Source organism: Tympanuchus pallidicinctus, unplaced genomic scaffold, assembly GCF_026119805.1.
Source record: "Tympanuchus pallidicinctus isolate F22 unplaced genomic scaffold, pur_lepc_1.0 scaffold16, whole genome shotgun sequence".
NCBI lineage: Eukaryota > Metazoa > Chordata > Aves > Galliformes > Phasianidae > Tympanuchus > Tympanuchus pallidicinctus.
In genome coordinates this window covers 5,027,086-5,052,670 of record NW_026294679.1, presented here as the reverse complement: position 1 = coordinate 5,052,670, position 25,585 = coordinate 5,027,086, and the positions used below count along the sequence as shown (strand labels likewise).

The 25,585-nt window shown below is 39.3% G+C and overlaps 1 long non-coding RNA gene across 1 annotated transcript in view; it reads left to right on the top strand.

Moving 5' to 3' along the window:
* The first annotated feature begins 12,482 nt into the window (after positions 1-12,482).
* LOC128077459 (uncharacterized) overlaps positions 12,483-25,585 on the top strand; it is a 35,005-nt gene continuing 21,902 nt past the window's right edge. The window contains exon 1 of the long non-coding RNA XR_008205020.1: positions 12,483-12,579. This is a non-coding gene — a long non-coding RNA (uncharacterized LOC128077459). The remainder of the gene's footprint in view (positions 12,580-25,585) is intronic.

Genomic DNA, 25,585 nt, shown 5'->3' with positions numbered 1-25,585 from the left:
AGAGTGGAAAAATCTCTACTAGATTCAGCCTTCAGTCATTGGCCTTTCATGGCTGATGATGGCCCAGAATTAGGTGTAGCCTCTGTAAAGCCTTCTAGATTACAAGCTTTTTCTGTTGCCATGGTAATTTTTTTCACTTTTTTTCTCCTTACTGGGAAACTATGAACATTGCTTTGTGGTTTTGTGAAGTAAGGCTCCCTCTGCAGCAGCAGCAGCAGCTTTAAATTGCCTGGTTGGGCAAGATAGAGGAATGGTAATACCAATTCTTAGTTCTGTGTGATAGCAATTTCTTTGAATTCAAATAGTTTCTAAAAGCTGATGTTATCTTTTTCAGTATCCTTAGAGCTTTAAAGGTCACTGCTATTATCAAAAGCATTTTTTTGGCACACCGAGATAGCACTGCCTCTTCTGCTGGGTTGGAAATTCCACAATAAAAATTGCTTGGTATTTATTGCATGGATGAGCTTAATCCAAATATTAAAGCTTATTCCCCCCATCTAACTTTGAAGAGGCACTTCCGTATTCTTATGATATTTTTCTTCCTGAGTAATCAGAAGTATTTTGAGCTCTACAGAAATTATTTGACACTCACTGTCAAAATCCACGAGCTCTGTGTCAAGTTTGTACTTAAAAGCCATTCATTTCTATCACACTCTCTTCAAATTCACTTTGGTGACCTTCTGAACATGAAAGGCAGTCAGATTTCTTCTCAAACTTCAAGGTTTTAATTGCTTTCATGCAGTATCTGTCTCTAAACTCAGCTGTCACTGGCTACACTATAGTTATTTTTAAGACATTTGAATTCACAGAAACATGTGAAAAAGATTTTTTTTCGATAGAAAGGGAATTAAAAAACACAATTTAAATTTTTTATAACACTTGCCTTTCAAGGGATCACTTTTACCCCATTAAAGTCAATGACAATCCATCCCACGGCTTCGGTGAATGCCAGAGCAGGCTGTGGCTCCTCAGCACTTTCTAAGGGAGCTAGAAGCAGTAAACAAAAACAAATGAACTATAAGTAAAATTACACTGTTTAATATTTATTACTTGACAGAGATACTTTCAATCTAAGTATGATGTTCTCTTCTGAAAAGTCACTCTAACAGTGGCAATGTGAAATTGCACATTTATTTACCACCATCATTTTCGCAGATGAAACTACTCAATTCATGAACAAAGAATAACTGCTTTTGCCTTACTCCTTGTCTTACAAACAGCACAGGTGGAAGTTAAGCCACATTCTTCACTGCTTATGACCCATCACCACTGAACAAGGTCAGAAACACAAATGAAAGGTACCCATTGCAGCCCTGATTTAAACGTATACCCATGGCTTGCTATGCAGATTTCTACATTGAGTTCAGTTATCTGGGAGTTAATTCTGCAAGTTTTTGCATGTGTTCTTAGCCCTCATGCTGAAAAACCACTATCAATATCTGATATATGTGTGATATATCCTGCAGTGATTAGTTCTCAGGTCTTTAATCAATATGAATGAAAACAAAATAATTATGATTTATCCATAGGTTGGGTGGCAGTAGATGCTTACACAGCAGAATTTTTTGTAGCTCTGTTGTCTTAATTAGCTGGGATGGCTACCAAAGAAATGGCAATGATGAAAAAAACCCTCAAAAAAGAATAAAAAGGGGTGATTTCAACCAGACTCTGTTGCCAGAATCCACGAAGAGCTTAAAAATCTTCAATGTGTGCTGAATGCCCATAGGGGTAACCTGTTGCTCTCAGTGGCTCTTGTGATCACTGTGCTTTTAGCATGCAAATACACAGCAAAATGGGGAAGGTAGGAAAAAGAGGAAAAAAAAAAATCCCTCAGATAAATTACTGCAGAATAAGTTGCATTTAGACACACTGTTGTATTTCCTTGAATCTAACCGAGTCCTTTAAAAGAAAAACTTACTTTTTAGGCTAAATTTAAGGTAATTAATCCTCCAATTACACAAGCTCAGCAGCTAGAGAAGTGTTGGGATATAAACCAAGACATAACAAATATCCGAGATTACTTTAATTATCCATCATCCATTTGCACATCTGAGCCCTCTAAAACATCATTTTGTTCTGGCAGCTGTTTTTGCCTTTCCACTAAGTGAAACAGTTCCATGTGACCACAACAGCTTTTGGGGTCACTTCAGGGCTGCTCAAATTACGTAATAAAATAATTCATTCAGAAAATCTAAGGGCCCTGTCCTTCTCCACCCCTACATAGTGATGCAGTAACTTAGAACTGACTGTCTGAATTTAAGATTAAATAGACAAATACAGGGAGGAGAGAGAACCTGGAGGGCGTTCTGCAGCTATTGCCTGCTAGCAAAGCACTAAATCACTGAGCCTGCTAACCATCATCCACGTTCTCCATAGCTCAGAAACCACTCCAGGACTCCCCAAGCTGTACAAGAAGCCCCATTCTGCCAGAAGGTCCATGAGTCCTCGTCAGCATGATAGAAATTAAACTACTATGTGTGTTGGAATTGATTGCTTTTCTGTACACAAATTCCTCCAGATTCTTCCTCAAAAACTGCTGTATTTATGTTTGCTGATTGGTAGCACTTGAGTGTGTTTGTGTGCTCTGTGGAGCAAGATTTAAGGTAAAGCAGTTGTAACACTCACAGGGCTTACAATCCAGCTGCGCAGTCTGAAATTAATTAATAGCATTTAGAGTACTTTGCAAAAGAAGGACAAAATTATGTTTCATGTGTACATCTGTGCAGACAGGGAAAATAAGACAGATGAAGCAGGCCTCTAAACTCTCATGAAAAGATGAGTTAGAATGTGACAACATCTGTACTAACTGCCTGGGAACGTAGCCCTAGCAAATGTGACATGATTTGAAATGGATCTCTTTTTATTGAACACCAACACACGCTAACTCACATCAGCTGCCACTTGCTTTAGGGTAATAGCACACACTGCACATTAATAGCAATTAGCTGAACTAAGGGCTGGATGCAGATTAATTTGCTGATCATTTTGGGTGATAAAATGAGGAGTTAAGTGAGATGGCCTTAAGTTGTGCTGGGGGATGTTCAGGTTGGACATCAGGAAATAATTCTTTTCAGAAACAGCAGTGATGCAGTGGCACAGAATGCTCAGGGAGTGGTGGGGTCACTGCCCCTGGAGGTGTTCCAGACCTGTGGAGATGTGGCACTGAGGGATGTGGGCATGGTGGGGTGGGCTGGGGTTGGGCATGGAATTCTGAGAGGGCTTTTCCAGCCTTAAACATGGCTTGGAATGTCCAAGGAATGTGCATGGTGAGCATATGTAGAATGCTAAGGGCTTTCCTTCATGTTCTGGAAGAGATGTGATGCTGTGCATCAATGTTCTGCAGAGCTGCAGGTAGAGGGAGGGCAGGAACTGGTAATGAGAATGGAAGTGTGTGGTCTATGAGAAACTGGCGAAGTTACTGAGAATTCAGTTACAACTGCCTCTGTGTCTATTTTGTAAACGAACACAGAGCAGCACATCTCAGATCACATGAAACCATGAAACCTGCAGTTGACTGCAGAAGTGAGATGACTGGCACACGTCTGTTTTTGGACTCAAACCTATTATTTTTTCCTACAAGTTCTGCCATATCCACATTCTGGTCCTGTGATGAAATATTACACTCCCAACTGGATCCTATTTTGCTCTGAGCAGGCATACACCTTTATAATTCACTTCTTTCTTCTCTGAGGAAAGAGAAAGTAGAGCAAGGCAAAGCATACCGAGCGGCAGCAGAGATAACTGCGAGGCATCATCTGCTCATTGGCAGCACTGCAATGAAAGCATATGAGGAAAACCAACTCTTCAGTCATATTTCCTAATCTGGAGGGACAGGTGGGTGTGGAAAGTAATGGCAGTCTGTAATAGCCTTGGCCAGCCATCTGGTATGGTTTTTATTTGCTCTGTAAAATACAGTGAGTTTAATACTGAGTTTAGAATAAACAGTGCTGCTTGGAAATTCAGTCAGGAAAATAGACTTCCAGGAGAGAGTGAATTTCTTCCATCCCAGAGATATTTGATGTTCTTACTGCATGTGTGTGTATATTTACGTATACAGAGAGATGTATACACGTAAGTTACGTATACAGAGAGATGTATACACGTAAGCACACATGTATGTAAATTCTTTAGAAAATTAACACAGACCTCAGTAGTGTGTTTATTAGTAATGTAAGGCTTTAATGATTAAAAAGCCAGTCACAGAAAAACAGGAAACTTCTGAAATCACTGTGCATGGAACAATTTAAAAGATATATGGGCAAGGAATTAAATACAGTCTTCAATCAGCAGCTATAGAAGAACACTTGAGAAGTTGCAGAACCAAATATCTGAGGTTTCAGCCATGGCCAGGGCATACAGTAGTTACCTGGCAGTTTTCAGCCAGACCCACGTAGAGCTTTGAACAACACAGTTAGCAATGAAGACCACTCAGGTATTCATTGACCTGCAGTTCCATCACTGTTAGCTCAAAGCTAGAATTAGCAATTATTCAGTCTGAAGGATCTTCATGGAACAGCTTTCATTTGGAAGTGAAACACCCAGTGCATTATGATTTCCCAGTTCGTTGTGCTGAACAACAAACTGCAGCTTGCCAGCTCTTCTATATTTCATGATGCAATTTTAGCTCCAAGCCAGGATTTAAAAACAATTTCTGGTGTATCAGAGCGAGGATGGATGAGTGAGAAATGTAATTGCTCTGGTTAGTGATGTCCTATGTGATTTCTGCTCCCTAGAAATTGTTGGGACAGGGTGGGGGGAGCACTTGGCAGAATGGAGTTGGATCACTGTGGAGTTACTTCTGAGAAGCTGACCATTACTAATCAGCAGAAATCTGTGTGAAATGGAGATCTTCACTGGAACTGGCTCTTGGTTACCTGGGTGTGATCCATATTAGAAGCAGCATTACCAGATTTAGTGGTATTTAAAGGGTGTGCCTAGGTTTGGAAAAGGCCAATAGATGAACAAACAGTTCTAGATAATAGCATAAATGTTCTTATAATTTCAGATAGTACTAAAGCTGGTTTTACTTCTATGGAATTCACGTTGGAAATTAAAGGATAGCATCTGCTTCCAATTATGTATACTTTTTATTTCCAGTATAGAAATGACACACAATGAATTATAAACAAGAATAATAGTTTGGGAGGAATATGTTGCATATAATTTATTTTAGCCACATAAATCAGTCTTAACCCAAAAGTTTGAGCAAAGCCTTTCCGATAGCAGTTAGATCCACAGAGATTAAGCACTCAAAAATAAAACATCCTAGAGATTAAGATGAGTGCTTAGATTTCTTACCTATTTAGTATTCACAGGACCATGAATAAGCATTGCCAAGCCAGCTTCTAGATGTACAAATTTTATTATCTGGGAGAACAAATCCTCATCTGAAGGACAGGATCTCACATTTTCACATCCTCTGCAGAGCTTTTTGACATAATGGCTAAACTAAAAGATGAACTTCAGCTTGACAGGAATCCTGGATGTTGACATTAGCTTGGGGTATTGACTGCCTAAGAAATATAAAGTACTTGTGCTAAGTGACTAATTTTTTAAATACGGGCAAGTATTTTTAGGCTGATATTGAGAAGAGTGAGATAGAATTGAAAAATAGAAATTAGATCACGATGCTCAAGCACTTTCTTCTTGCATATTAAACATGGATCTCAAATTGCAGCACTGAACTATTCAAAACACAGAAATAATTTCCCCTAGGCTAGAAAAATACAATACCTACATGCATTTCATTAAAAACTTTCTGAGCCACTGAAATGTAAAATAGACCAACGGAGGGGTGGAAAAAAGTCTCCTTAGTAGCTTATTTATTACTACAAGCTTCTCTGCTCATAATACTTGGATGATCCCCCAGCATAATTGTTCCATGAAGATTTCAGCAGAGCAATAGGTGAGCTTGAGGCACTAATGGCAGATTCACACACAAGGGTTTTTGTCCGTTCTGTTCATCCAGAGATCTCCATGCCCACCCCCTGGAAGGCTGTTACAGCACAAAGTTTACCCAGCATACTGACACAGTGCCTGGTTGCCATGCGCTGCTTGTGGCTGCAAAACCTCCCTGACTCTGAATTCAGGGCTCTTCTAACTCAGTGTAAATATTTGCCAATGTGTTTTCTCATGATATATTGAGATTTTGAGCATAACTTTGTGAGTTGTTCCCAGAAACTCAAGCAAGATTTTGTTTCCAGTTGTAATATGAGAAAGCTTGCCATAGTGCCAAGAAGCTTCTTTTCTCCAAGAGACCAAAACACCCATTTGATTTCCTTGAATAAATGTCAGCAGATGAAAACTTTAAACACAGAATAATCCCTACATTCAATATTTATTTTAAAGCAGTTCTCAATTTGTTCAGACACAATAAGGACCCAAGTTCCTTAACAGGGGTCACCATTTTCAAAACATTTTTTATTCATTTAAAAGATGAATATTGAACCTTGCAATCATAGTAGAACTCAACTGTTTGCTCATTAATGTTTCAAGAACAAAAAAGAGGTTAAATAGAAAGCTGGTTTCTCAATGGTGTGTTTTTTATTTGTGGTGTTTGTAGCGCTAGACCTTGTAAACTCAACCTTAACTCATCTTGATGTTTGACACTACATAGATACATGGCTTTTACTCTTTAGTTTCACAATCTATCATTGGCCTGTTACCCTGCTGCTGCGTTCTCTCTCTTACTCCTGAAAAACTAAAGATAAATCTGGGGCTAATTTTCAGTAATGATTTGTAGAACCTCCTTCCCTTTATTACAGGATAGGAGCTTGTTTTTATTTAATTCTTATTGCATTTCATTTCTTCAAAATCTCATATACTTGACTGCAACACTTTTATGCCTGCATATTTCATCTCTCTTTGATGATCTTCCCTATATTTAACTCCAGTGCTTTTCAAATTCAGTGCACTAATTGGCTTTCCACAGCCAGACTTTCAACTCGGCCCGATAGATCTTATTGCATTAAAGCCATGTTCTACCTTTGTTTTCTTTCCCACTGATCAACTCAGTATTTTTTCCCTTTCTACTAGTCCTCTGCTCTCCTTTTCCTGTCAGAAATGTGTACAGGTATAGATCAAAACTGCTTCAAATTAACATCTAGTGCAACCCTGTTTCTGTTCCGTTAAAGCTTATTTAAACACTAATTGGCCAAACCTTTTAGCTTCTCTAAGTTTTCTCTCTAGGCTCCTCTGTGGCTGTGCAGATCTACAGCATCACTCTGAAGCTGTGGCCTGAAACTGGAATTTGGACAGTAGGCATGGAGTCATCCATTGCTTACCATGTGATGGCTGTTGGTGCCTGTGGTGTCACATAGACCATTTGTCACAGGAGAAAAGGTTTGCATCTGAAATAAATCAGCGGCTGGTCTACAAGCAGGCTACTCAAAGTTTCAGATGCGATTCTCTGCTAGGGAGAGGTTTTGTCCCTTTAATGGGGTTTGTTTGCAGTGTGGGCCTTTGAGCTTTAGGGCTTCCTGAGCCTTCACTGCACAAGGCAGAGCCCTGTCTGGGTGTGTGCAGGCAGTAATCCATTACACACTGCCTCCTCACACATCTTTACTGGGCAGATTCCCCTGCAGTCCAAAGCAAACATTTCACAGCAGGAAACTGCTGCTAAAAGAGAAAGGAAATACTAATGGTGTATAAATAAGTTCCTATCATCTCATGACAATAACAAGATTGAAAGCATCTATATTTCAAGCAGTATTTACTTCTCCCATCTTGACTTTTACCGTTCTTTTCTACTTAAACCTCTTTTTAAATAATAAATAAATTCCCAAAGCCCTTATTATGAAAGCAATACCTCTTTTTTGAAAACTCATCTCCCCTTTTTTTCATCTGAGTCCCATAGAGATAATTTTCTCTTGGCAAGGGGGCAGATGAGAAATAGAGATGGTAAAAGAGGACATATGTGCCAAATGAAATTCCTCTGGGATAGCTGGCAGTAATCTTAACTATAAAAACGCTACTGGCCGATGGCTGTTGATGGCATAAGCCAGGAGAGCACCTGCCACCAGCTCAGTGGATAAATTGGCTGCCTGGTTACTTCTAGACATGGCCAAAGTGATGCTCTGGCCATGAGGAGCATCCTGCTGCAGAGAGCATCCATGCCATTGTCCCATGTTGGCCCTGTAGCTCTGTGCCACTAGACAGAGTGGAAAGCACACACTTCATTTCTAAACAAGTGTTGAAGAGCTTAACACTCACTTCATTCCTTCTTTATTTTTATCCATCATTCAAAAAACAAATGGGATAAACTTCTGGGGAAGAAGATCTAGAAAAACTGTGAAAATTCAGTAAAGCAAAGCTTCATATTTTGTTCCTGAAGGAAAATGGAATAAATGAAAGAAAAATAGAAAAGGAAAGAAAGAAACAAGATTTATTAGTATTACATTATGAGACTAGAAAAGCTGGTAGAATTAGTAAGCTCTCAAAGCTGGACCATGCTTCTTCAGACCTTTAATCAGAATTGAGGCTGGTAGCTTCTGAGGAATAATGTAATAGATAAGTTCAGGGAAGCCAAGTGAGACTGTGGAAAAGTGAAACACAAGGATGCATCCTTGGAGTGTCAGAATCCTAAAGTGTAACTGCAACTTTTTTCTCTGATGCTGCCTGACAGCAAAGTAGAGAATCATTACAAATTGGGAGGAGGAGAGGAAAGAAGGAAAGGGAATCTGTTGTACATAGATCAGTGTTCCTGCACTGGTGATTTAGAGAAGATAATTTTGACATGGTACAGTTGTAAAGTATAACTAAACTGATTTCATGGCAAAACCATCTATGTGCTCATAGAATGAGAGACAGTGAAAGAGAAGTCCAAAATCTTATGGGTAAACTGTTATCTATTTCTTCTCTCAGTATAAATATCTGCTTCAGCAGAGAATTTGGGCAGTGCTCTCAAACACAGGCTTTGCATTTTGGGTATTCCTTTGTGGAGCCAGGAATTGGACTCAATGATTCCTGTTGGCTCCTTCCAACTTGGGATATTTTATGATTCTGTGGCTCTAGTGAACAAGTGGTTAATTCAGCCAGAAAACAGACTGGAGAAAGAATATAGCAACGGGAAGCTAAACCACTCTGATGGGACAAGGGATGCAATGGGTTGAAATGGAAGAGCAGAAGAAGTGAGTGTTGGGCAGTGGCATATGTGTTGAATACAGTGAGTGTGGGAAGGGTAACTCATGTGGGGGGCACAGGAACTGCATAGCTCAGGCTCTGGACATGGCATAGTGGCACTGGTCCTTCCTCTGCACTTCTGCTGTTTCTCACTCAGCACTATCCTGTGGGTTTTGTCCTCCCTTGCAATTTAGAAGATAAAACTAAAGAGAAAGAAAAATAATTTTGCAAACTAGAGAGAATTGCTATTATACCTCATTGGAAAATCTTCGAAGAGTAACCAGGTAGTAGAAAGCATTTTGTTGTTGCAGTTTGATATGCCTTGTTCATGTGCCATCACACCCTCTCCAAAACCACACACACGTCTTCCTCCCCAAGACCTGCACTCATCTCTGCTCCCAGCTCCAATTCCTGCTTAGGCCAGTCCTGCTGGCTGCAGGCACCCAGCCCAACTCTGGGCTTAGGTGGCTACAACCAAGACAAAGCTACTGTCCCAACTGTCCCAGTTAGTCATGGATTTACTGATGGATTTGCTGGGGTTTGCAGCTCGTACTCAGCACACAGCCAATCCTGGTACTGAAAATACCTTTGATGGGGAAAGATCTTCATCATAGCTGGCAGTCCCTAGAGCAGGGTTTGTAGATGAGGGGGAGGAAGGTGGAATCTGCTTCTGTCGTCTCTCTCTGCTTTCTGTGTGAGTAATTAAAGATCAACATTGCTTAAATTGCACAGCAGCGCATCTGAAGGGCTGCACAGCAGAGCAGCCAGTGCAGCAGAGCTGCTCATTTAGCTCTGGCTGGCTCCAGATGGTGCAGGCTCCAGCCTGTGACTTCAGTGGGGCTAATGGGATTAAAGAGCAAAAAACTTTCTCCGCTGAAGTAAAGAGAAATGACAGGGTGAATAATATGCAGCTTTTAAAGTTCCATTTGAGATGTTTCAGCTGCCAGAAATGTTGCCCTCTTTGTCTGAAGTCGGAATCTTTTTCCCTTAAATTAAAATGATTGTCAATTTATGCAATCAAGGCAAAAGCCAAAAATGAGTTATGTGGTTTTAAAAAGTAATCACTTAAAAATATCTAACAAACATAAATGTAACTGCCTGCTTAAAATAGGCAAAATATAATATGCTCAGTAACAATATTTTCTAATTTAACGATCAGTATGCAATTACAAAGCAAGCTGTGTTTTCCACGGCACCTTCCATCAATTTAAATGCAATATGACATATGAAACACTCTCAGGAACGTTATTCCACTATGTTTATTTGCTTTGCCTTTATGTATTCATCACAGCACTGCACACAATCGTTACTGCAATTTCTTGGAAACCTTTATGCCTTGCATTCTTTGCTACTTTATCCATCACTGAAAGCAAGGTAGTCTGAATGACAAATCTAGAGATCTAAAAAGTACTGGGAAACTTGTCTGTAATTCTGATGGGTTTGGATTTTGCCAGGCACTCTGCTATAGCCAATAAAATGCTCTGCTCACTGTATCTTCTTCTGGAAAAACAACAGTTTTACTAAAGTAAGACTAGGAAATGTCTACGTGACAGATCAAATAATTGAAACCGGAACTGGTCCGAGTTAACTTTCAATGACATGAAAAAAACACATTTTTAAAAGATGAAGTCTACAGAATGTCCCTGGTTTCCCTTTTCAGTCATTTTCTGTCCCCAGAACAGTGTTAGCTTTTGGGGAAAGAAACTGAAGCAAAAAAACGTTTGTAGCAATCCAAGTTTTCTTTTTAGCCCAAAAACGACTAGGCCCATCTCAGAATACAAGAATTTGCCATTTATCATATTAAAACCTAATTTTTTGTTCTTCAGGCTCTTTGTATCATTCTATTTTTCACTTTCATGGAGAGAGAATGCTCAGATGCTGTCCTGTCACCTCCACCTTACCCAAAAGCAGGAGCAGATGGAGTTTTGTCAAATGCCCTGCTCAGCCCCAGCTATTCTGTTGAATAGATTTGCTAAAAGTAATTATTCTCAAACTAAGCAAAAGATCATTGAAAAGTTTAAAAAAAAACTTTAAAAAGCCATCTTCTGCTACAAGAAATAGAAAACGAGACCCACTTTGTGAATTAAAAGGGCAAGGTCCAGAGTAACATTCCAACATTTTTATTTTTAACAGTGTAAGAAGTGCTTAAAAAGCAGCGATGACTGTTGTAAGTGATGACTGCTGTAACTCACATGCCACTTGCTGCAGGATAGACCCTGCCCTCACCAACATCCTGGTATGCCTGCTGTGGACTTCCACTGAAATTGTTTCTAATGATTCCAGTTCCTAGAGATGGACACTTCAAAAGGCTGCTTGCACGACAAAAGAAACTGAAACTTAAATACTATCTTTGTGATTTGTTTTTATTCGTGAAAGCACTATGTCCTTTTATACCTTCTTCATTTTTTCTTAACAGTCTTGTTTGTGTGTATGAAAATGAAATTAAAGTAGCAATGCGTTTACCATACTGAACACCAAGGACGATGGCACTCTTTTTTCTTTTAGGAAATGGATACTTTTGAAGTCAATAGCGTGTAAAACAGCATTGTAAATATTTGTTACTTCAAGCAATAGCTGCTCTATTTAATTGGTAAAAATAGAAGACAGCTTTAGAATTTCATGAAGTCAGTGTTGTTGCTGCCTTCGTGTAGTGCAATCATCCTTCAGTTTGTAGCATTGTGGTTTAGCAGTTTCTTTCCCAGCCTAAAAGCTGGTATTGTTGAAAGGAAACATAAGTAGTATTGTAAGGTAAATAAAATTAATTCCAATATATTTTCTTAGTAAACACAAAGGCGAAGACACCCAGTATAGAAAGACCTTTTGATTCAGGAATGAATGAACGAATAGATAAATAAATAAAAATAAAAAAAACAAATTCAGGATAGAAGATACTTATTTTTCAAACTTGTCTCTCCACGTTTAGCTCATGCTGCAGTGGGATAATCGGGCCCCTTCTGCAGCCAGGTGGCAGCTCAATTGTTGGCAAGGGGGAAGCTAGGAATGGGTAGTTAGCCCTGATCCCCAGCACCTGGTACAAAGGCTATTTCAGAAGCCAGAGAAGCATGGTGGTGTCTGAAAAGAGCAGGAAGATCTTCCACCTTGGTTTGAACGAGGTTAGTGATGGTCTTACTTGCTAGTATCTTCACTTTGTTAATGAGATAAAGAAGCCCAAAACAGTATCTCTGATATTGCTTCAGAGTTGGTGTAGTGCTTGCTGCCCCACTGGGGCAGATGTCAGCAGGCTGCAGATTTTGTTCTCTGCTGTGTTGATTGCTCTGTGGATTATGGCTGTTGGCTGCTCTCATGGCATGGGTAGAACAAGGATCAGGCTGTGGAACTCCAGTTCAGCTTCAGGCTCTGTAAAATAACTTCTATACAGCTGTTTCATGGTTGAACTTCTTATCTTAGGTAAGAAGGAAAACTGGAAGCATTAAGCTGCTGCTGGCATCTTTCTGGAAGGTAAGAACAGGTAGGGAGGGATCTGAATTTGGACCGTATAATTAGTTCACGTGTAATACAAATCATCCCAGCCAGAAATCAGCTCTTCTGCAGAGCAGTCCTCTCCTCGCATACTGTAGTGCATGTCTGCCATGTGGTGGGTAAGGGACGCTTCGCTTTACACTCTTTCTTGGTCTAGTAAGCTCCATGACCTTTCAGTGAGCAATTTGCACTCAGCACAGCAAATCAGCTTGTCTGTTCTAACAAGCACTGCTGAGCTAAGAGCGAACACAGATACTACACACATAGTGCACAAAACTAAGGTAACTTTGTAATACATTATGATAGAAAGAGAGGTATAATACTCGCAGATGAGCTCCTTTCTGTTCTAAAGCTTTTGAATAACTGCTCCGTCCTCTGGAAAGCACAGCTGGACGTGGTTGGTTAAAAGGCAGAGGGCTGTGCTCCAGACATTCACGTAGAAGGAGCAGTCAGATCGATATCAATCTCTGCAGCCTGCTGCTGTTACAAAGGATCACAAGTGCATCTTGTTCCACTGTGTTTGTGCCCACAGGAGAAATCTAAGTGGGCTGGATGATGCTGTTGCCCCTGGGATGTTGCAATAGAGATGCTGAGAGCAGCTAAGACATCAGGCTAGTGAAAGCGGGAGTCAGTGAGCTCTGGTATTTGATGTAATGAGATAAATTAAGGGTAAAGAAAGGAGTAGAGAAGGAAAAGTGTTTCTAATGCTAACTATATTAGTGCTAATATAATATAGCGCTAATTATGTTGTTGAGGTGTGCATTGTCTCCTTTTGAAAGATAAGCTACTTTTTGTGATAGGAGATGGCAGATTTCAGGGCTGTATGTCAGCAACTGGGAAGGAAGACTTTTGTGATCTCAGTAGGAAGCTCTAGCACGAAATGGCACTATATCTGTGCTGGAACACTGCAAACCAAAGCTCCTTTCTCTGGTACAACTGGAGTAATACATTTCCAGGGAGCTTTAATGGAATGGATACTCCTTAGTGTAGTGTATAGGCACTAAATATTGGAAGAAAGAGAACTAAGCTAGTCCAAACTGTCATTCTCAAATTATTAAATCTATATTCTGAGATTCCTTCTGGGAAGATTTATACTGTCTTTGCTTTATTTTCTAATTTCCCTAAATATATTAGTATCTCATTGGGAAGTATCTGCAGCCACTTTATCCCTTTTCTGGGCCAACTAGCACTATTGGTGCATGGCAGAAAGCAGCTGTAACCCTGCTATGAGGGAGCAGCCTGGCTCCCGCAAGCTCGCTGCAGGCACATCTGGACCACAGCTGTTCCACATCTTCAGCTTCACCCCTGGAGAAGCAGCACAGGGTGGGGAGCACTGGACTCATGCTCTGTGGGAGAAAACAAAGCCCTAGAGTGTTGTCTGTCACTATGTTTAATGCTGTTTGAGCCTTGTTCAAGTCCACATGAATTTACAGAGCTGACTGAGGTCAGCTGTGGGTATTCTCCACAGCAGCTGATGAAATTGAGATATTCCACAGGTGCTGACTGGGCTTGTAAAATGGGCCTGAGTGAGTCTGCATTTGCTCTCTTTATCTGTGTCAGTGCTCTGGCTTGTATGAGCACACAGAAATGCTCCCATGAGGAGGTGTGGTGCTACAGCATCATCAGCATTCTGATGCATGAGTAGATTCAAAGATGGTTTTGCATTGAAAGAACCTTGACTTGGCCAGCTTGTAATGTCTACACATCAATGTCTTGGGCATTGAATGGTTCCAGAGCATGCTGGAAATAAATAGCTATGTTTTGATGATTGGTGGCTTTAAATTAGAAACATTTGTTTGTGAATGCTGCCTGAGGTGTGGGCAGTTGTTTTTGCTCATTAAGCTTATAGGTATTCAGCAGTTAATTACAGTAAGGTGCTAAGGGCAACCCGGAGGAAAGGATTTTAGTCAGAGTTGGCCTTAAATAAAGTTCTCAGAAGGTACAGAATTAAAACAGTGACAAGCTTTAAATATTTTTTTTGGTTTTCTGTGGATATGAAGAAAGATAGTCTTACTTATTAGATTATTTGACTACATGTGTACAAGGTTACAGTTAATCCAAGAGTAAATACTTTTTCATATACTGCTTTTATGTATATTTCTTTTAGAATAACTATTCTAGGCCTAGTTCAGTGTTTAGGGCAAATTATGAAGGATCCATCTATGGACTTCTTGACTTGTTTTTTTCATTCTCTATCTTTTACACCAGACATTTTAAAAAGTGCTTTTTTTCTATGAAATGTCTTGACTGTAAATGCAAGGCTCTGCAGCACGCTGAATTTACTTCAGCCCATAGATCTGGTATTTCTAACAGCCCTGATGTCCTCCTTGGCACTAAGTCTGTATTCCAGCATTAATTGACTGTTGGAGTTCAGAGAGTTCATTAGCTACTTCATAAGTAATTTTATGCTGCAGGAAACTTTCATTGTTCGTAAGTTACTAAAGCCAGGGCAGTGGCATCAACTCTTTTATTGGATACATTTTCTATTTTATTCACTGTTTAATGTATTTTTGCATTGTTATGAATTTATCATCTACTTAGAAAATTCTAGTCATGGAAAAACATTGGAAGAATGAATTCATTCATTTCCTTGGTGAGCGTGTGTGGTATTTTGCTGTTTCAAGTTAGAGATTTAGAGTATGCCTTTGGCAAGGTAGAATTCACAGAGATTTAACATTTAATAACTTCTGGAGTTATTATAAATAGTGCCTGTGAATCAGCCCTACATGAAAATAACTTTCAGGGATGTTCTTTAGATTGTATTTCAGTCATGTAGGAATGCTTTAATGATTTCCTATTTATTATTATTATTTTTAGCCACCATGTTTGACACAGCGTTAATAAAATCAATATATATTAAGGCATATTTCATAATGTTAAATTAAAATGAAGCTAGTTGGGCTGCTATTTAGATCTCAGTGAATTACATCAAAAAGACATAGAGCCATTAAAAAGACTATGAATATTACACATGGTCTGCATAGTCCCAAATTGTAAGTAAGAGCTGAGAGCTGAAATACATTTACTCTGCAATATTTATTTAGGTATACCTTTAAGGAGCATGGGTGGCCAAACTCTTGGCTTACCTGGGTGGCACTGAGTGAAGAGCAAATATCTGAGGCTGCAAGTAGGTCGGTTGCTGTGAAAGTGATGCCTCCTATTTATTTTCATGGAAGCTACAATAGATAAAAAGAGCATAATAACAATTAAGACCAAATTCTCAGCTGCAAAATGCAGTGGTTGCAGTTCTTATTGAGTTCTCAATGTGTCCATCAGATTTTTCTGATGAGACTTTACTCCTCCCATGCTTGATCTTTGACAACAGTTGTTCACAAATGTACGTCCTGCCAAAAAATGATGGCATGAATGAGATGTGACTGAAGCAAGAGATGTTTCTGTGGTAGTATGGGTCTTACAGAAATCTGGTAAAGGGATGAGATGGAATGTTTGAATTGAATGTGTGGTTGCAACTTGGTATATTCCACTTGAAAATTCGCAGGTTATGTATTTATGTTGGCTGAAAAAGAAGTTGCAAGTAAACAAAACCAGTGTTTTTTTGCAATTTTGAAACCTATTCTCAAGGCTGCCTAATTTTCCACTGTTCACAGGACTATGCTTAGGCAATGCATCAGAAGACATACAGTTTGCCATAATTTCAGCTAGCACTGCAGCGTGTCCCGATTTCAGCCCAGACAGTGCCAACTGCACAATGATGTTTGGTTGTCATTGAGTGATGTGTGAGTGTCCTGAGCTGAGCCGGGCTGCTGTGCACCATGATGTGGTGGGGCTTGGGGTGGCTGCAATATGGGCTGGGCTGTGTGCAGCCTACAGGCCATGTGTTGGACTTGCCTGTTATAAGGTTTGGGGAAAAAACTTCTTCACTTCAATCAAATCTGGAAACAAAAAAAAAGAGAGCCTCCAAATATCCATCTTCTAACCTCAGTGGAGATCCTGCCTTTGCAATGTAATGTGTATGTGGATTTAAAGAGAATTCAGCTCTGGAATACTAAAAGTATTTCTAAATAATTCCCTGCAGTCTCCAATGGTGAAAAGCAAAACAAATGTGCTACTTACAGCTGTTCTGCCTTCCCAAGGGACACAGTACAAGAAAAATTGTAGAATTAGTAGATTGTTACAATTCTGTCTCTATATATATATATATTCTGAAATAGAATTTTTTATTTTAAAGCCTCTTGAAATCTGTTTAGTCATGTTTTTTTGGTGTTTGTTAATTCCTAGTGAAAGGTAACTTGCTATCAAATTATTTTCCACCAACTGTATTATCATTAAAAAAAAAAAAAAGCAAAAAACAAGCAAACCTGATCTTGGGATGTTTGTTGTAATTAGTGAGTGTTCTTTTAGGAAAAAGAAAATGAAAATGTAATGGCAAAATACATAACCTAAGTTCTGTAGAAAATGTGGGATGATTTGTGTATGAACATTGAGGTCAAGATGAATCCAGTCCCTGTGATGCTCGGTTTTTGTGGCAGCTGATGGTCAACTGCTGCCAATCAACTGCACTTCATGATTTGTCTGCTGCTTGTCAATGGCTCCTGGAGAACTGAAAACCACTTCCAAAGAATCTCATCCTTCATGAGAGTGCCAGCTATCCAAATGACTGTGTTTACCAGTCATAGCCTTGGCTCACGCAGGATTTGCTTGTTGAAGCTTGAGTTTGATTATATTCCAAATGATTGCTCTTGCTTACAGATTGATCAGTTCTGCTGCAGAGCCTGATGAGTTCAGGGGGCTTGGTCCCTGGAAGAGAATGGTGGGAAGAGATGCTTATGCAAATAAGACTGCCATCTGTGCTTACATTAGCTGGGAAGAAAAATACCATATGAAGGCTATTAATGTTTCAAATCATTGACTGAAATTAAAAGGATAAGTTATTTTATAACAGCATATCCATGCTATGGTATAATTATTTTTTCTTTGATTAAAGGTAGTAGAAAACTTATGTATTAAAATAAACAAAAGATCCTCAAACCGAAAAAACACAACTGTATCTGGTTTACAAAATATTCAAGCCATGCTCTGCCATTCATAGCTGAGCCATAGACTTTGGGTAATTAGTAGTTCTGTGTGATTTCTCTGTGCTTTATTTGGGGTACTGGTAATTACAGCATTTAGAAAGTTTGCTATAAATTGGACTTCAAGGACTAATACACCTTTGTGCTTCTGGAAATGCAAGTAGGTGACGCTTCTGTTAACTCTGGGATAGTATATTCATTGTATCTGTAGAAAAAAGTACAATGGTGTGGCAGTATTGCCACCTGGATGACCTTGTTGGGTCCTGAAATCTGATTTGAAACTCCTAGCTAAGGAGGGGAAAAGTACTTTGTCTCCTTTCTCTGTATCAAATTCACTGATCAGAAAGCTTTCTCCTTTATTTTTTTAAGCCAACCAACTTGTCATTTTTATGTACTAGTACACTGGATATTGTTAGATATTACTTTGCCTTTAATCTTTCAAATTGTCATTAAGTGGATGAATGACAAGCTTCTGAACGTGAAACAAATGAGCTTTCTCCTAAATTAATTACCAGGAGCCTACATAAACATTGAAAACAAATTTAATAAAGAAGGTGCTCCAGATGGTTGAAGGTAGACTTGCACATCAAGACTATTCCTCATTGTAACTGCAATACCATGCACAGATTTATGCTGTTGCTTTGGGGAATTCACAGATGAGATGTACTACACTCTGCTAGGAGACATAATATTCACAGGGTTTTAGTGTCACAGAAAATTATAATGTCTATTGAAGAAAAATAACCGCTGACAGTTTTGAGCTGTCTTCAGTGTGATGCATTTGTGCTGCCCTGTAGATCCTTGTTTCAAGACGTCTTTGAAACACATACAAGTAGAAACATATTGCTCTAGTCTCCATGGCATTTATGTATAATTGTTTAAGTGACTTCCTTTGTCTATACAGGTGTTTAGTTGGCAATGCAACCCTTCCAAAGGTTCAATTTAAATGCAGATCTACCAAGATTTACTAGATTGTAGAGATTGTAGAGTCCTAAACAAAACAAAGTGAGGAGTGATGCAATTAACGTGCTTCACTGTATCTTCTCTGCTTTCAGATGGCAGAAATAGGTCCTCTTTTTCTGCAGGAGAAGAAGCTCTGTGCTGCTGCTCTCATCTGGGAGCAAAGGGAGAGTCTTGGGACTATGATTCTCATTTTCTCCTTGTTCTCTTGCTGGGAAATTCCAGCAGATGTAGTTGTTAACTTGTCCATATGCTATTCAAAATTTCAAACATCCTTTTCCAAATGACTTAAAACAGCAATCAAATAACATCATCACTGCAAAGGACTTATCTCTGCTGAGTATGATGGGCTTTTGTACCACAGATTGACTCCCAGCATTCAACATGCTATCTGAGCTTAAGACATCTATATACAGAAGTATTCAGAATAGCTGCTAGCAGATGACTGAATTTTTTTTCCACACCTATAAATGGCTTACTAAAGTTTGTGCGGGTGTACAATACCTTCTCAGAGAAACAAAGGAATTCTTAAATTCAGTCAGGTGATTTTTGTAAGTGTGCTTCAGAGGCATTTATGGACTCTTAATTTATTTTTTGTATGGTTGCCTCATTTGTTCCTTGTGCTTGACATGGTATTGCATACCATTTATTTGTTCCGTGTGTGGTGACATGACATTGCATACAGAGTCATCTATCAAACTTCTGGCTGCAGCCTTGGAGGAGTACTACAGTGACCTGCAAAGCATGTCTGCTGAGTGAAGGTCAGCTTATAAGTCATAGGAATTGAGAGGTCTTCAGCATTGGAGATGCTATGGTGATTGAGGTTCTTAAAAGATAAGCAGGTAGACAAGGAAGTATGACTGTTATAGTAATTTACTTAGTTCTGTCTGCTGTTCTTGATGTTTTTGCATGTGAGATGAGGACATGTTCCTGGTCTTTACTCACTCTGATTTGATTGTATTGGCTTGGGTACCAAGAAAGTCAGTATTCCACTGGATAGCTTCATCAGAGTGTGGAGAGACTCAGTATGAAATTCATTTATGCAACTGATGCAGTTGTGCACAAATGATGGGAAAAAGCCTGGGCAGTGCAGTCTGGGGTTCACAGAGCCCTGTGCGTGTTCAGAAACATAAGATTTTGGTCCATCTGCATTGGGAAGGGATGAAAGTATTCAGTGGTGGGAGATGGCAAAGGTGTGATGACTGGTTGGATTAGAAAACTGTCCAGTTCAGTGAACTGAAATCCTTACAGTGTAACTATGTATATATTCTCCTCTAACTAAAGCAAGAGTTGTGGTAAACAGAGTCTAGACCATGGAGAAATTCTCTTTCCAATATCAGTATAGAGACTGGGGCTATGTATCACGGGAATATTTCCAATGCAAATTTAACAAAAGAATGAATGTGGATTACAGGAATAAAACTAACCAGTCTCCTCTTGTCATCTGCTCTAATCCATCGGAGCTCTGGGATATTCATTTGTATAAGCAAGTCCTGAACCAAAACAATCAGCATTGCTTTCAATCCCTATTTTACAATCATGTGTGTCTAGTTTTGGGGAAAAAATACAACAAAAGGTCTGAAAAGTGTTATGGGTTTACTTACTGCCTTATTTAAGCAGCTCACCTCTGAGATGAGAACATTTTACAGCTGAAAATTGATTTCTAGACAAAACAGGGATCAAAGAGGTAGAAATTGGAACTCAAACCATGCTTTCTTCAGATGGCTGTACAGAGGGAAGGCTTAGCAGCAGGTTGAGCTGTGGTTTGATGATACGATAAACCTGGCTTTTGAGTCAGTGATGGAGGATCAAGAATGCTGTGACTGTATGGCAGAAAGCTCTGATCAGAGAGAGATCTCTATGAAGGTTGAAATGTTGTTTAAAGAAGCATTCATGGATTAGATTTGCAGCAGGAAGGCTTTATACCGTGTCAGAAGCTTTTGTCACTGGGCATAAAAACAATAGAAATTAGCATAAGATTGGCACTTTTCACTCTAGTTAACCAGTGGTGTGATCAAGTGCCTGTGTTTGTGCAGTTAACGACTCAGTAGTGCACTGGATGTGGTATTATTCTCTATGGATGAGTGTCCTAAATCCAAATTCTGATGCCTAAGGCATTGTTTGCTGGTTTTGGTGGGGGCACTCCTATGTGGGGTGGAAGTGCACGTTATATTGAAACTAAATGTAACTTTGAGAAATGAAGTGATTGGTTCTTTATTAAATAACCCCTATAGTTGCCAGAGAGGCAATGACCCTTGTGAGCATCTCTCTAGGCCTTGTGTAGGTACCCTGTTGCAAATAATTTTCCGAGAAAGATTTGGTGTAGTGTATTATAATAGCATAAACTCAAGTCTTAGGATTGAAAAGTTATAGGGAACACTCAATAGTACTTTATCTCAGAGTTAGACACTCATTCCTGGTCACTACAACTTCAGGTTAGGGTTTTCTGACTTTGGGTCATCTCAGGTGAAATTACAAAGCAGTCATAATTCTAGTTTGTATTTTTGAAGCAGGAATATAATACTTTATTTTGAAGGTTGTACTTGAGTAATGAGTTGAAACTCAACTGATTTCATTTAAAGGCAACTGAAGGAAAATGATGTACTTCTGTCAAGAATAACAGAATGCTTTGGCATAATTTGCCCTTGCATAAGTCTTGTTTGGAGAGTAATTGCAATTAGTTTGTGCTATTCAAAGTGCCAACCAGAAGTCAGCATGCTTCAGGGAAATAAGTCCAATGTTTATTACTTCAGTTCAGAGTGATAGCCTGCCTTAGCAAACTGCAGCATGCTAAATAGTTTCTGATGAAATGAAAACACTTTATTACTTCTGAAGGTCATATCATGTATATGTGATACATATAATAAACAGTCATAAAATGCAAATTCACTTTATTAAGCAGAACTTCCTATAGCATTTATTTTAGCTTGGCTTTTGCTGAAAGCAGATCCCTTCTTAGAGTGGAAGTGTTCTTTTGGGATCATAAAGGGGAGGTTATGGGGGCAAGGTGAGTTCAGAAAAGGCATCGATTACTGTCTTCAGCTGCACAGAACCAAGAGCAAGAACTCTTTATGGTAAGCAGGTGCAGATTGTTGACTTCAGTGTAATTTCCTTCTGTATGTGTCAATCAAATTTGATATGTAGGTGTCTTATAACACTAAGTATGTAGTGACTGGAATCATAATGTTTTCCTGGTTTTTCAGTGTGATTGCATTACTGAATCTTTCTACCTCTTTAAGATGGCTATCAGGGGAGCAGCTTGCTGTGATTGATGACAGCTTTTCCTACTGCTGAGTCCTTTTGATATCAAATCCTTGGTGTGTCTACATCAAATTTTATTATGAAAGATTCTTTGTGTTTTTTATACAGCTACTGCAAGAGGGAAGGAGTGGAACCACAAACGCTTTTGTAAGAAAGTAATATGTAAATTTCCAGACTTATGTGCAGGAACATTTTTTGTCTGAGAAGAAAATACAATGGTTCAGAAAAAAAGAGGGGGAAAAAAAAAAAAGCATTTGGAGTTATAAGTTATGGCCTTGGAGGACTCGGTTGAGATCTCTGCCAGTGCAAACAAGCGTTAAGAAAAATATCTGCCCCAAAGGATTTTAGATTTACAGCCACGACAACCAAACTTTATCTTTAGGCTGTGTGTGGGGGGGGAACAGAACAACTTCAGAGGGGCTGGGACATGACAGTGACAGAGTGATGAGCATATTGTCATGTGTGATGCCTGATTACGCTTTGAGTCTTACTTAAAGGGAGGCACTTGTTGCAAACCAGGCGCTTCCATGCATTGCCCTGTGCATGAATGTATTCCAAGCCCCGCCATGCACCTGCAGGCCCTGCATGTTTCATGTTGGTTGTTTTCACCATGCCTTCCCACCAGCCCCATGCGGGAGGCTGTGTGAGGTCAGAGTCCAGCAGAGGATGGTCCAGTTCTGCTAAACAAAGTGGAGATGTAGAAACAAAGTACAATGAAATGTGGCCTGAGATGTCTGAGTTGTAACAGACAGGTCAGCCCAACTGGTTGTGGCATCTGACAGAGCTTTAGAGCTGCAGCTCCTTAATGCTCTTTTGGAAGTCGGTATCTAAAAGGAAATGAGGAAATATCTGTGGTAAGAAACTGTTTCACATGTGGTCTGACATATGGGGTGCGAATCTGACCCTGTCAAACCTGTCTGGCCTCTTGCCACAGGCTTTTGGAGTGCTGGGGCTCAACCATGACCTGGCTGCGGTTATCAATGAAGCAGGAGGGCTCTCAGTGCCTTGTGCTTGAACTTGTCATCTGCTCAGCTCTGAACTATCAGCCTTGCAGAACCTGCTGTGCAAATAACACCTGGAGTGTGTTCAGCAGGTATTCTCTCAAGTTTAGGATGCCAGGAGGGCAAGCCAGTACTCTGCCATCTTGCAAAAGGAAAAATTGTGTAAAGAGAGCAGCCTGGAATGACTGAATGGAATGGAGTCTTGAGGTGGTCAGAAAGACTAATCTGATTTTTGTTGACCTTGAATTCAATTATAGCTTTTTCCTTTTTTAAACTGTTAGCAAACAACATGCTTGTTAAAGAGGAGTGACTGAAATTCAGCTATGTGCTGTGTTGTAAATAACATGCAGTGAGGAGAGGTAAGATTCTGAATACATTTTGCTGGAAGTTTAACAAGTTTAATAATGATTTAAAACCACGTGGATTAAAGCACACAGGAAAATGATGTAGTGGTACAAATAAATAAGCTCTACTCCAGTAATAACGCTGAGGGAATGTATTCTGGTACCTATGAGACAGCCTCAGACTTGCAAGATTCAGACAGCAATTAAACTGACAATTGCACAGTGGATGGTAAGATATTGCTAATATGAGCCAAAACAGTCATTTCTGCAGAAGTTTAATATATGCTTTTTTGCTTATGGTTGTTGGTTTTGTGGCATTTTGTTTTATTTTGTGGTTTTCATATTTCTGATTTTTTCCTGCACAACCAGACTGCGACTTTGGATCTTTTAAGAGTAAAATAATTTATCTCACCCACTCTTTCATGATGTTGATTGACTAGGTGGAGTATCAGAAATAGTTGCAATAGGGCTGTTTTCCTCAGCTACTAATAAGAACTTTGTACAAAACAGTGTGGAACAGTCCTGGTAAAATAGCATAAGTTTTGATTTAGAAAAAAAATAATAGGTTTTAGACATATATGGCTTTACATTACATATCTCTTAGCTCTGAGTCTTGCTGAGAGGCTCCAAAGTGCTTATGGCATGCTTGCTCAAGAATCTATCATCCTGAAAGATGGCCTGGTCCTGGAGGGACCCACAAATTCTCCACTAAGGCCAAGTGATGGATGTCTTTAGCTATGAACTGCATGCCTTGTTTCACCAAAGGTGAGCAAATGTGTGAGCACTGCTGTTCTCTCAATAAACTAGCATGCTCTCAGGATATAATTGCAGATATGAGCTCATCCTACAGTAGAATGTCTGGTGGCTGGAAAGGCTCTCCTTTGCTTTGCTCCTGTAACTGCAGTTAAGGCCACCTGCAGTGATTATGACAACTTCCTGCATTTAAATGTGTCATGATTCAAGGTGTGTTTTTTATATACGTAAGACCTTGTACTTACTTTGCTCTGCAGACCTTAGAAATCATATTTGTGAGATTTTGTTAAAGCCACAAGGCTGAATTTCTCATTCTTTAAAGATAATAGAGTTCTTATACAATCTTGCAATACAGCTATCTTTGCATCTTTAAATAGACCTTTTGTGACCCATTATCTCTCAACACTCCTGAACACTGTATGAGAAAGGTAATCAAAACCACAGTGTGGAGTGGTTGTATTCCTGTAAGTGAAGATATCATCAAACTTAGATGACCTCATACATTTGCAGGATTTTTTTCTGGAGCTCAATTCACACTGCATTTGCTTTTGCACTGCTCAAAGAAGAATGAAAATGATCTAGCTTTTTTTCATTGCTTGAGTGAATTCTGGCTTGATGACCAAGGCACACATGTATTCCTTCACAGATGGTAGTACTTAAGCACTGAGGTGTAACTGCCAGCATAAGTGTTCATCTGAATCATCCACTATAACTCTTTTCTATTTTATGAAGATAAAATACCCATATTAATTTATGCAGTTTCAGTTAGTGTAAGTTACTGTCTCCTCCACTGCCTGTCAGCAAACCTTCAAATAATATCAGCACTTGAAATTAGCCCTAGCCAAGAGCAGTGCACAGGCTGTTATCTAAACAGACTGATTCCTTCCTTCCTATTTTTTCCTGTTCCCTTTAAAATGAAATTCTGTGAAGTATTAAGCACACAGGGCTTATTCACTTGTTTGTGTTGGATAAGTGAATTAGATGTTTGTGGAAAATGCCAGATGGGCTGCATGGGAGCCAGGAAGTCTCTGTCTCTCCATCGAGCAGCAACAGTGTTTACTTGCCAGATTGTGCTCTCAAAGTGCCCTAACCTGACCCATAGGTAAGAAGCTAATTTTGACATCCCTTCAATTCATTCTTTGTGACATGTGGATAATGCTGCTGCTCAACATGTGTGCTTAGATACTCTTCATCGTCATACATCCTTGGAGATCTAGGTTTCCTAGAGGGCAGAGTACATTCATGAATGGCTTCTGAAAGAAAACAACCCAGTAAGGGGGAAAAGAAAAGCTTCCTTTTCAGCTATGCGTGGTTAAAATGATGCCCCTTTGCCTGCTTTTTATTCCTATTAATAGTGCTTTTATTGATAAGTAACAAGATTAATTTCCTAATTTAATTCTGTTGCAAGCAGATGTGATTGGATGGCAAAAATCCGTACTAATTTAAGACAGATACTTCACCTTAGTAAAATCTTTCCAACAAAAGAATATTCTTAAGCATATGCTTGCTGAAATAACTATTCCTTATATGTCACAAAGGGCCATAGACAGATGATTTTACTTTAACCTCATGCTAGTTTAACTTGTTCTCCAGTTGTCATCAACTGAGAGACATTAATGAAAGTAGATAAGAC